Source organism: Metopolophium dirhodum, chromosome 1 (assembly GCF_019925205.1).
Source record: "Metopolophium dirhodum isolate CAU chromosome 1, ASM1992520v1, whole genome shotgun sequence".
NCBI lineage: Eukaryota > Metazoa > Arthropoda > Insecta > Hemiptera > Aphididae > Metopolophium > Metopolophium dirhodum.
The window spans coordinates 103,080,068-103,093,902 of record NC_083560.1 but is presented as its reverse complement, the minus strand read 5'-3'; the positions used below and the strand labels follow the sequence as shown (position 1 = coordinate 103,093,902).

Sequence of the window (13,835 nt, the reverse complement as noted above, 5' to 3'; positions counted from 1 at the left end):
TTTTTATTATTTTTTTTTTCATCAACTATTTGTTGGATATTAATATAATTTGTAATGTATACCTATATAATAAAATTAGTTTTTAATATCGTTTAAAATATGAAAAGGAAAGTCAATGTTGCTTTTCAGTTTTCAGTCTGTTAACATATTTTTAAATTTTATTATATTTAAATAATTCAAGAATTTCTGCATATAATATCGTTGAACATTTTAAAAGCAAAATATATTTAAAAACTACATAAATATACTTTTAAACTCATTGGCACGAAAATCCCTTAGCACGTATATATATACAATCAGAATTTTAACTATGTTTTTTTTTTATTAATTACAATCATTAATCCTTGTCTTTCTAACCTTCGTGTTTAAACTTACTAGGCACCCGAATGCCATGATTTCGGATTTTTTACAATATATTTATTTTATTTTTTTTTTTGTTCATTCCGCAATCGCCTCATAAGTATAAACATTTATTAATCGATTTGTTGTATTTATTATAGCCAAAAAATGAATAAAACAAATTAAATCACTTGCGTTTTTTTGATAGAAAATATCCAACATCGATACCTATATGCGTATATTTAGGTAGTATATATTTATATACATATATAATATATATATTTGGTCTGCTAAATAATCTCTAATATGTATAATATACAGCTCTAAAATAATATTATACTAAAATTGGTTATTTATTTTATGGCGGTCACAATAATAATTTAGGTAATAAGTGTTTATAGTTGCCATATACGTTAGCCACATTTTATTTTTCCATTACATTAGGTCAATTATTTATCATTCGTTTTGTAGGAACCTGCACTAAATTATCCATAGCCGTTACACGGTATTGATTATATTTATCGTATTAATAATATAATTGTGTCCCTTCAACCTATTGCTGCAAAATATTAAATCCGTGTGATAAAACTCAAATAACTGTAAAATCAGATGACACTTCTGCGTCGTCAAAATCAATGTCGTAGAAAACGGCCCGACAACGAACGAAATTAATTTGAATAATGAATTGGAATCTTTCGTTGTTATACACACAACTTATCAATTGATTAAGGCTCTTGATCCAAAAATATTATCTTTAACATGACAAAACTGTAGTGTAATGATAATCATCCAAGATATTTCATCCAACACCGTTAACGAGGCCATTTTCAGTACAACGTATGACGTTACAATTCATGTTCCCAGATGACCCCTCTAGGAATTACAAAATAATGAAAAAAACTCGGACACTTGCCAAGATTTTAAGGTTTAGGGTCAAGTGTAGCATAAGTTTATTAGAGCCTACTTCAACTGAGTCCCTCTACCAAATAAAAATACTAAATATCAAATCTATTATAAATAATCGAAAACATTTAGAGGATAAAAAATAAATACTATACAAAAACAAATTGTGGTTTTCTGGATTTGTGAATTTAATATAATATAGGTACATACAAAATCTAATTTTATCGCAGGAAAAAAAAGTAAATTTAATAGTGACGTATTATTATGGATTATAAATAATAAATAATATATTTATTAATATATTTATTATATCAAACGTCACTGTAAAATTAATTGTTGCTTTTTCTGTTTTCCTTATGACAAAATTAAGTATTGTATGATTTGTATAGATTTCCCGAATTCAGATAAATGCTTACATAAAACAGCGTATTATTTTTGCAATGCTTATTTTTCTTCTCAAAAGTAAGTACCTACGTACGATTATTTTTAATGGATTTGATATTTAGTATTTTTCTTTGGTATAGATAATGCAGGCTTTTAATAATCTAAATAATGTTAATTAGTAATTAACTATTGAAATAGTCATTTGCAGTTATTGAATGATTAATGTTGTTTGCCATCATAATATTATGATTTTCTCATTTTCCTTTCGCACTTTCGACGATGAACTATATAAATATTCCAAGAACTTAAAATAATATTATGAGAGGCCACTTATTTTTATTTTACTAAGTTCGTGTTGTTTTCTGAAAATGTAAAATAATCTGTTGGACACCCTTAGGTACCTACACCACTCAATCTTAAGCAACTCCGCCTTTAAAGGCTTTAGTCTTTATATGATATACTTAAAACTTAAGACACAATAAGTTAACTATATATACATATAGATAAATGCGTTTTTGTTAAAGGTATCGTCAGTATTTCAACATATATTTTGAATTCGTGTTGTAAATTGTTATTATTAAAATGCATTATTTACTACATGTTTTGGGGATGGAACTCACCTTCAATTGAATACTTTATAATTTTAAAACAATATTTAATTATTCTTAGGTATACACAATATTATAGTTTAATCCCGCTGTTTTTTTCTAGCCCCGGTGTTCTAACTCAATATGTCACGGTCATACAAATTACAATTTATTTACTGACAAATTCAAAAAGTTATGTTTGACAAACTGATTTTGTCCACAAATCGAATAACTTTATAACCGAATGACGTTATATACTTATATATTGACAGTGTTAGAGAGAGGGGGCGAGGGGAGATAGAGAATATACGTATACTTGGTATAAAAGAAAGCATCAATAGAAAATGTACGTAAATATTTCATTATATAAATAGTATGGTTTATTTAATCGCGAGAACATAAATTATTGTATGTAAACTGCTGCAGGAATAAGATCTTTATTTTTTTTAACAACCGCACAATGCCATCGAGTGCATTAATGCAATTCATGTACAAAAAATCATATAGTGAATTGTGGCAACAAGCCTACAAAGTCAAAGTGCAGTATATTACCTATAAATTATAATTGTCTTGTCAAATGTATAATTTATGTTATATTATAAAAACGCCGGCGAGGTGCGTGTAAATGTTTTTGTCGATTTCTGTTCGGGCCTCATTACCTAGCCGCCGTGTATACGATTTGCACACCTAAATCAATATTATTGTGGGTGGGTCAGACCGGTATTTTTTTTTTAAATTTTATGGGTTCAATATTATTGTACTGGCAAATGGTAATAAGTACACTTACGATAAAATGGACATTAGTACGATGTTTGAATTTATCACTATACGACTGTATCAATATATTAATATTTAAAAAACAACACAATTTTTTTCACGTTTTGTAATATTTGTATAACTATTGACGTGCTCGATCATGATCGACCATATACAAACGTTTAACTTAACACTACATAATAATATTTAAATTTATTTCCAACGTGTTTAAATCAATTGCGAGTGCCACTTTGATTGATTTGTCGTATTTATACTGCAGACTCGATGTTAGAGCGTGGTTCCGTCGTGTCGCATATGTTCGTTCGCCTCTCTAAATAAAACCTTATATTATAATGTATTTTAATGTAATATTATCGATACATAGTCTAGTATATTGTATATATTATGGGAACCAACTATAGTTGTTTGCGAGGAGTGTCCACTGTCCGAAGAAGAGAATGAAAACCGCGGGTAAAAATAAAATGTGTATATACAGGTTGATTCACCGAGCACGGTCATTGTTCACCCCCGTTTTTTTATTGTAATAATGAATTAATCTGAATTCAGAATATTGAAGTTTATGGTGGCCAGATTTTCAAATAATTACTTTGAATTTTCGTACCAACTATAAGGAGTGTCTTGTGGCGATTTTAACTCATTTTTACTTAATAAATATAACCATCTCATCACCCTGTGTATCGTTAATCAGATGACTCTTTTGAAAATGTATTGTGTCTAAATAATTGATCGACAAATTATTTAACTTTGTGCTTTGAGGATAATAGGTCCATGATAGTAAGTTGGGACTGGTTTCTGTCTATGATGGTTTCAAAATTAGATGAGTAATTAATATTAATACATCAACATTTTATAATCCATAACAATTGTAGCAGTTCAATAATAATGCAAAATAATAATATTAAATATTAACATATTTTTTATATTTTTTAACACTATTTTTAAGGAATATTATCTTTAGTAGTTATGCGTACCTATATATTATATGTTAATAACACAGAAACAACTCGTTTGAATTTCGATTAAGTTACATCAACATTTTTTGAAAAACCTTCTGTTTAACACTTTACACGAAGCCAGGCAAGTTTTCATTTGAAAATACAATAACTTTGTATCGCCTCAGTATTAATTAAAGGTAAAAATATCTAAATAATAGAGGATAATATGGTTCTCGAGTATACTTAAAAAAATCCAAATATATGAATTTGAATGAATCCATTACTAGTGAAAAAAACGGGGGTGAGCATACGTCATGGTGTATCACTCTGTATAACAATATAATATATTATGTTTTATGATTGGTATACAAAAGATATGTCTAACTTTTTAGCGACTCAGCGGAATTGAAACGCACAATCGTCGTGCAGGACTATTAATTGACGGGTGGCGATCAATATTACTGCAGCTAGATTCCGCGGCGCGCGTATTGGCTCTTATATGATACGGGTGGACACATACGTGAGACGAATAGTAATAATAATATGCTTATTGCTCGTATAACCGCGTACAACAATACGAATAGATTATATTTAGTATATCGTATTACACTTGCCGTCCATTTTACACGGTCCACGCGGTACGCCACGTACCTCGGTTACCGGCAAAGGTCACGCAAAACAGTAATTGCACCGGAAAATCTGGATCAGTGAATCGACTCGACTGCACGATAAATTTATATACGCGTACGATTAATCTGAGTATTAATAGGAACGTGATATAATCATGTAGGAAATTTGACAACATTTTATCTACCCGCTTCGTATAAAATATTTAAAAATAATTTATTAAAGAAATAAAACATATTATAATCTGTATATACGTATAAAATGATAAGTCCTTTACTGACTGCAGATTCTAAAGACCGCTGTTGACTGAAATAGCTAGAGAATAATTTGTCATGGTACCTTCATTCTACCCTAGAAATATAAGACAAGGTCTTGTAAAATTCGTATTTTAAAGATGTGCTTACTCAAGAATTCAGAAAATATTTAGAAGATAAAATAGTTATTAAGATTGATTATAAATTTAGATCTGTATTTCATATTTGGAAAAAACCAGGGCTTGTATTTGAAAAAAAAAAATCAGGTTTATGTTATTTACGGCTAAAACGTTACACAATTTTTGCGTTTATCGTTATTTAGAATTAAAACATTATACAAGATTTGCGTTTATCGTTATTTAGAATAGTGTTAATACCTATTAAATGTATTAATAATAAATAATGCGGACAGGAAATGGCCCGGATTCGGAATATAATATGATCAATTATAATGTCCGTTGTCCGTATGCACGAAATAAATATTTCTACCAATAGAACTTTTAAATAAATGGATTTTAAATTATTTCGTTTTGCGTTATTTTTCGTTCAATGAAATTCAATAAATTACGTTTCGCGATATTTTTCGTTTAATGATATGCTATAAATTACGTTTTGCGTTATGTTTTGTTTAATGATATATAATATATTTTATTAATCTTTATGTTTTGTTTTGCGGTATTTAATTATTTTTGATTATTGCTTTCCGTTATACTAACGTTTACAAATTTCAATCGTTTTTTTGTCAAATACAACGTTATTATAACGTTTGCAAGCCCCGGTAAAAACCACCTTAATGACTGTGTAGCTTACATTTCAATACGGGATAAGTCCGTTGTCAATTCTGTGCAGAATCTGCTAGTCATATATTATAAATATATAACATAAATAAAATTGAATTTTTTGAATTTTTTCACCCCAGAGCCACAATTATTTATGAATAAAATACAATTTTTTTTAGAAAAATAAAATATAGTTATTAATTTTATATATTAATTACCTACCTATAATATCTATGTATTACTGTGAAAGTCCGAAGATAGTTCATTTTCGACAATCACCAGTGATTCACCATTTAACGTTCACTGAGCCAATTCGCATATATACGAAATAATGATTATTTATATTTTAAACATTAAATTGAAATTATCAACATACACAAAACATACATAGAGAAAGTTGGTAAATAAAACGAAAATAGCAATTTACTAAATAATAGTACTATGCTAATAATTAAAGAATATTAATTATTGCATAATGACAATAACTGTAGTTGCATCCATAGATTATAAAAACAACTCTTATTTTTTCGCAGCTGAATTTTTTAGTTGAACACCTTTTTTACAATCAGAACGTTGTTTATAACCTCTAAGCTGTTGCCATCCAGTTTTTTTGGTATATTCAACCACATTTAGGTATAGTGTTTATTTTAAAGTCAGCACTGCGTTAACTGTTAACATCCTTCAAACCTATTTCACGATTGTTGACAATCACCGGTGTATGACCAACATAAGTTATGTATAGAAACATTTTTATACAATAATTTAATGTCATCAAACACCAATTTCAGACTTTCACAGCAAGCAGTTAATACTAGTTATACATAATATTATTGTGTCATAGGATTGAGATAATATGTCATATTAAAATAATATCACATCGAAATATGTCATATACTTGTGTGATATATGGTTCCTACTCTATATATATCCGTACAATAATTATTACAACACCGATAGCCATTTAGTCGATGCAACAATAATTCAAAATCATATTATTATAACATAGAATAATTTATTACCTTTCGATGAGGCTTACAACATGGTCTAGTCTATATAGTAAAAGTTAGTTATGTATATTTTAAAAACGTAGCTCAGTCGAATGGTATTATATTGCAAGACTTATATAAATACAATTTTAGATATTTCCCCGTCAAAATATTATTATTTTGTATGATATAATTATAATATTATAATGGTGTAATTTATCGATGGCACAATTCCTTCATAAATTTAAAATTTTAGTGGCCCCGCAGTTGTTACCGCGTATCATCTGTTTTTGTAAAGACGTTCATTGTGGTCTAATAGCCGAAGTTCCATGATAAGTTAGGTACTTACATACTATGCACAGAATAACCAGACGGGAGTTCTATATGAGATCTTTTGGTGGCAAATTTGATACATTTAGTATATATAATTATAGGATCTTATAAATTTAGTCTGTCTTCTGGTTGCACTTTGCTTTCAAAGTTAGTAGATTGCATGTCGAAACCGAAATACAGCTATGACAACTATACACAAACAATACCAATAAATGTTTAATAAACAATTTTTTTGTTTGTTTGTAGAGGGGAGGGAACGGTTGGAACGGTTGGTTGAAACACGTTTGTATGTGTGGCAAGGATTTGTAGCTAAAAATCCCGGGTGGTCACCCATCCGGGAGCTAGCAATACCGGCCGATACGTACACTCAGAGCAGTTGAGTGTACGGACCGCGCCACTCGAAGCCACAAAAAAAAATTATTATTTATCGACAGAATAAAATAAAGTTTTTTTTTTAAATGTATTATTCATTAAGGTATAACTAATATTATAACATACTATTGTAAATTATCAAAATATATACTTTCCCCTGTAAATAAATAATAGAAAAAAAACTGTTGTTATTTCACTGAAATATTTCAACATTTTCAAACGCTTTCTACACTATATTGTATTTTATGTCTACATTATAATAATATTAATGTAATTATTTTCGTGACGCGTTAACGTGTGCGAGGGCGTACCTAAAATATGCTTTCCAAACGATACAACGAAAAGAATGGTATTTGTTTTGTGTAGTTTATCTCTTACATGCATCACCCTTAACGCGCTGTATATTATTAAATTGACTGACAGATAACTTATTGTCACAAGTACCTAAATAGTCAAAAACTTTATTTTTCCTATTTAATTCTTATTTTTTTTTTTTTTATTGTAGGTACGTCGTAAATGCGATAAACGACCAAACAATGCACTAAAATGTTGTAACAATCAAACACAGAAATGTTGAAGCGTTGAAAAGTATATACAAAAACCTACACTGCAGAAGCATGCAAATATTAAGCATTAGTTTTAAGATTTCCATTTTGGTGGTTTCGAATTAGGTAGGTTGTTATTTTTGTGTTCGATTATAATATTAATAAAACTTAATTTTAATTAACTCGTAAAGACGTCTATACAATTAATACTTATTTTGAAAAGTATTTTCAATACTCAGTAAAAGAAGTATTTATAGATATTATGAAATACTTTCAATATTTTTATAAAATATTTTTTTTTTCTTATAAAGACGTATCTGAACCGGTTTTCATGTTTTACATTAATTTTATAAAATATTTTACACATTTGGTAAACCTAACTATAAAATATTCATCCGTTTTCTTTGTCGAAGTATTTGAATTTCCGGTTGAGTATAATTCACGGTAAAAAAATATATTGTTATAATAAAATATTCTTAAATCTTTTTTTTTATTTTATTCGGAAAATTATACAATCTTTTATACACATACCGTGTGTTTTATATAGTGTGGATTGAATGATGCGAGCGAAGAAGTCTCCATTAAGGTACTTCGGCTTGATATTTACTAAAAAGAATAAGTATTCGAAAATTGGTATTTGATTTCAAATACAGAACATTTTTAAAAGTATTTCAAATACGTATTTGAATACTTAAAAAGTATTTGAATTCTTGTTCTTATACTTCAGTACTTAACAAGGCTGCTGCTTCACCACTGCCACTCGTACACAAGTTGAAATCTGAATCTAAATCTGGCTTTAGGTATAGGTTAGGTTAACGTATGGCGTTCGTATATTTAAATAAATCACATACCTAATACAATATTATTGTGACAGTGGTGGATTTTCCGGTACCAATGACTATTTAATATTATCATACTATCATGATACTCGTTTTACTCGTCAAATATAATATGTAAAGTGTAAAGTGGCCGGCGCGACGCCTATTGCATAACTCAATTAATATTTTACGACACGTGCGTTATGTTGAAAAACGTTTTTTCTCCGTTATTTTACGACCACGTGATCCGCTAACCTATATATTATATCTGAGAACTTAATAAAAATATTTTGAATTCTGTCTTATCTTCCGATATACGACCCATCACACGAATTTCTTTTCGCGAAAGCAATTGATTCAAGCGGTAGATACATAACATATTTTTCACGGGGTGGGCTATCGAGTAGTCTATTATAGTACCTACCTATACAACAATTTGGGTTAGTAACAATTCAATCATAAAAGAAAGAAATATTATAATTAAAATTTAGAAAAATTTGATTTTGTTATTTTGTTGTAATTCAAAAACATAATAAAACCGTAGAATGTAGATAGGCGTAGGTACTTGAAATTTTTTTGCATATAATAGGTATACTTACAATAGTATTTATATTTAACAAAATACGATTTGTAATACAGGCTGATAGGCCGTCTCTGCTCGAAGTCGTTTTTCGTATGCAATGAATACACCTATGTATAATACATAATTTAATTCAAATTAAACTCATCCATTATAGTTACCTAACCAATGAAGACTTCAAAAAATATTCGGTTTCGGGATATGAAATTAAAAGTTTATGTTGTTCTCCAAAACAGTAATATATTAATAAATTAAACCGATACAAAATATAATTTCTTATGAAAATAATTTCTTTTGAAACGATATAAATACAATTATATACGAAAATATAAAAATGTCTAAATGTTCAATAGTTTTCGAATCAATACAATGACGGTTCTTCGATAAAAGTAATAGTATGAGATCATTTAGCTTATAAATATATTTTGTTTTCAAACAAGTCACTACAACGACTAACCGCAGAGTTTCTCAACATTTATGTATGTCAACATTTTCAGAAAAATATCCGCTAAATATTTTACAGATTTTTATTTGAAAAATGGAAGTTTGTATCTTCACAGGATACTCAGCGGCGGATTTAAGGGGGGCAAGTTGGGTCCGGGTCCTCCCATTGGCCTAACATCTAGGTTAATAAATTAGGCCGTTTTTAAACATTTGTGTCATAAAAAAAATAAATAGGGTGAGCATGCTTGGTAAATCATCCTGTATGATATTGAATGAAAAAAATGTTCGTTACACGGCAAATTTTGTTTTTTCTTTTTGTTTAAAAATCGCTCGTTAAACAAGAATAAACACTTTCGTATTTGTTTGTTTCACACATTGCGACGCGCCGACGAATTGTTCTTGTTAGTAAACAATATATATATGTTTTTATCATCGACCACTGGCGTCGGGTAAAATAAAATCACAGCTGCGACGGCGTTTAAAACCATTCGAGAAGTACCTTCCTACGGTTTCGTAGCGTTCGTCCCGAATTGTGTGTGATTTCACGACGCGTCGTCAATCGTCGAATGTCATCTTTTGACGTCGTGTAAACCATGTAAAATAATAAACGAGGCCCGTCATCTGCAAGCTGAGTGCACCGCGGCGATTATATAATTTAATATAATATTGTGTTGGCCCCACATTTCGTACATGCTGGGTCTGACCCTTCGCAGATAATTTCCAATTTCCGGACCAATAAGCCGAATCGGAAACGAATCATAATAATAATACATTATACCCGTCTAGCTTTCGTCAAAAAAAAAAAATACGATGTTTAATTTATTTTGTGTATAACGCGAATCACAACAATCCATGCATAAATTAATGTCCACGGTGACTGCGAAAGCTTTCGAACGTTTACGACAATGGTGTAGGTCCATTTTATTTTGTCTTATTAACTACATTTTATTTGCACAATTATACGATATGCAATCGGTTGTTATAATACCACCTTTTTGCTATAAATTCATTTTTATATTATCTCGGATAAACGTATTGTCAATCCATGTTGAATAAACGACAGCTAAACACGATGTTACTTATAATATACTATTATATAACTAGCTTTCAGCTAGATACCCCTCCCTCCTTGTTAGCTCCATCAAAAAGTCAGTTTTTTTTTATTTGCAACACACTTGAAGTGTATTGGGTACTGAGCTCTACACTGGACAACTCGGTTCGAGAGTAAGTCGTTCGTGTGGAAGTAGGACACGTATAGGTATACGAAATCTAACTATACATATTGCTTTATGAACGACTACCTATATCCGGCGATTGGCTGGTGTTTTTGTTTTTAAAAAAAATATAAATTCGAAAGCTGGGGTTGAGTGTCAGGGAGTAGATAAGACATAAATTCCAAATCCAAAATTTAAAAATACTCAACAACTTTGAGGTCAAGGGGGGGGGGAATAGGATCAGTTAAATCCGGCTTCTAGCCAATGAGAGTAGCTAAAATCCCTAATCTCTAGGGGACTTATGTATACCAAGATATTTCAAATCCAAAATGTTGTACTACCCAACAAAGTTGATAAAACGTAGTATATAGATACATACATTGAACATATCTGTAGTTAAAATTACTAATACCAATTCTGTCTGTTATCACTTTTTGGGACAGTAAAAGTACTTCGATTTTCTACTTCTGCATCTTTTCTATTAGGAAAATGAATTTAGTTGTACTTTGGATGGAAGGGTTAAAAGTAAAAATTGACAGTAGTTTTCAAACGCGTCGGGATAAACAAAACAATTTAAGAAATTGGGAATTCCTATGCAAGACCAGGTTTCAACAAAATCGTTTTTGCTTTTTTATTATAACATTGATAACATTGATATTTTTCAAACCTTTTATAAAAAATATAGTGCTACCTACTTATTTAGAATTTATTTAACCTCAAAATCAGGGATTTTAAAGACTTTTGGAAATGTTAGTTTATGTATAAAGTTTTGGATTATAATTTTTATTGGCCCAATAAATTTTTTTCTCATTAATAATTAAGCTTATAACAATAATTGTTGGTTGTTACGTACGGTGAATTAATATCATTCATTAGAATTTTTAATTTGAATACGTTCCTTACGATGTTTGATTGTTGAAGACTGAAGATATGTTTACCACTAGAAGAAACTACAAGGTTATTACTTATTATAAATTGCACAATAATTTGTCGGTTGTTTTGACACTGCACGAAAGAATAAATAGGTCTTAACATTAATTTCCAAAGAATAACGTAAAGTAGAGACGCACACACATCTAGTATGGTTATAACTAAAAGTACATGGTCTACGACTATTCAATTTTAAAAATAATATTTATTTGTTAATGGTTAAAACCAGTATTAACCGCAACCGCAGCCTTAATAAATTTCATGATTTTAATATTTAGAACTTAAACTAAAACCTCAATAAATTGTCTTTGAAGAACCGAAACTGATAAAAACATAAAGACGCAATCCCTGATCTAGGTAACTAGTCTTCATGTTAGGCACTAAGAAATAATGTTATATAAGAAAAGTACCATCCTAATATGTGTCTATTTTTTTGGAATCACGAATTCCGTAACCTAATTTACTATCCTAGAAAAACACAAATATTTTGTCGTAATGTCCCGGAAACGAAGGTATTATAATATGCATCATTAACAATTTACAATAAAACTGGAGATCCAGATTTGATAAAAGGAAGTTTATATGGCAACAGGATACTCCATAAATGGTATAATAAACTCAAGTGGTTGATATAATATGGTCTTTGAGTATACTCTATATAGTATACTTAGTGTTTAAAAATTTCATGAAATTTAAAAAAAAAATGAAATATTTCAGTATTTTAATAAATTTTGTTTTATTTTTAAATAAGTTTTGTATTTACATATGTATAATATTATATTATATACTGTATTTCTGTTGCCTACTATTATGCTGTTAGCTGTACAAGTTACATTGATATATATTAATAATAGTAAATACATCACACAGGGTGATTCATCAAGCATGTTCACCCCCAATTATTTTTAAAACAATGAATTTATTCAAATTCTGATTTTTGTAATTTTTAAATAAGCTGGTTATTTATACTTAAAGACCATATTTTAAAATTCTTGAAATTTTTTTGCACTATTTAACGAATGTCTTATGGTTATAAAATAACTTTTGGCCCACCCCACTTTTATTGCAAATTATTAACTGGATAATTTTTTTGAACATTTTGGTGACCTACCTTATTTAAAAGTTGAACGAGTAGTTTCTCAGTTATTAAAATTTATACGCTAAGGATAATATCAATATAGCCAATAGGGCTTAAAAATGGTTTTACCAAAGTATAATATATAATTATACTTAGACCATTTTTACAAATCATAAATGTTAATGGATTATTATAAGTTACTAGAATATAAAACTCACCATAGTCTCCAATCTTCCAAACCCATTATAGCGGATCTATAAAAATAGTATCCTTAGTGCACAAAGTTAAATAACTCATAAACTACTCGTTCGAATTTTTATATTGATACGCCATCATTTTTGGAAAAAATAAACGCTGTATAACTTACAGTAGAAGAGTGTTCAAATTTAAAAAACCGAAGTTTGTTTCTCCAGAGGAAAATTCTTTAAGTAGTGCATACAAAGAATATCAAAAATTTGAAAATATGGTCTTTATATATATCTAAAAATTCCAAAAATCAGATTTTGAATAAGATTATAACGTTATTAAAGAAAAAATGGGATGTTAATGAATCATCATGTATAGAACGTTCCTCGTTTACGTCGACTACAATACTGTTCAGTACTGCGAATGCTTATATTGTGTAGACAGTATTATAATATTATTTTGGTAAGTATACCGTATACGTAATACCGTGATAATAAGATGACGTACGCTCTCGAAGTTAGTTTTCGGATGAGCTGTAAATGTCCTATATATATATTATATTATTATATACGAAAAGCACTTTGCCATTCACCAAACGTGAAATCTATTATACCGTCGCCATACCCCTCGGGGTAATGTTGCTTAGGACAGTGTCTTGAAATGTGATTAGAAATAATTACGAAAATACAAATATGGTTACCAAGGTTAGGGCCCCCGCGTAAAACTCGTTGAAAATAATAAGGTTCTTCTTATAAGTTATGTGT

At 29.2% G+C, this 13,835-nt stretch overlaps 1 protein-coding gene across 3 annotated transcripts in view; it reads left to right on the top strand.

The window, feature by feature from the left end:
• The window catches only part of LOC132935396 (pseudouridylate synthase RPUSD2-like), a 494,051-nt gene that overhangs the window by 52,556 nt on the left and 427,660 nt on the right, over window positions 1-13,835 (top strand). The window contains exon 2 of one of the 3 annotated variants that reach the window (XM_061001944.1): window positions 7,782-7,947. The exons of the other annotated variants lie outside the window; for them this stretch is intronic. The gene's annotated coding sequence lies outside the window, so the exon portion shown is untranslated. The remainder of the gene's footprint in view (window positions 1-7,781; window positions 7,948-13,835) is intronic. 3 annotated transcript variants of the gene reach the window in all.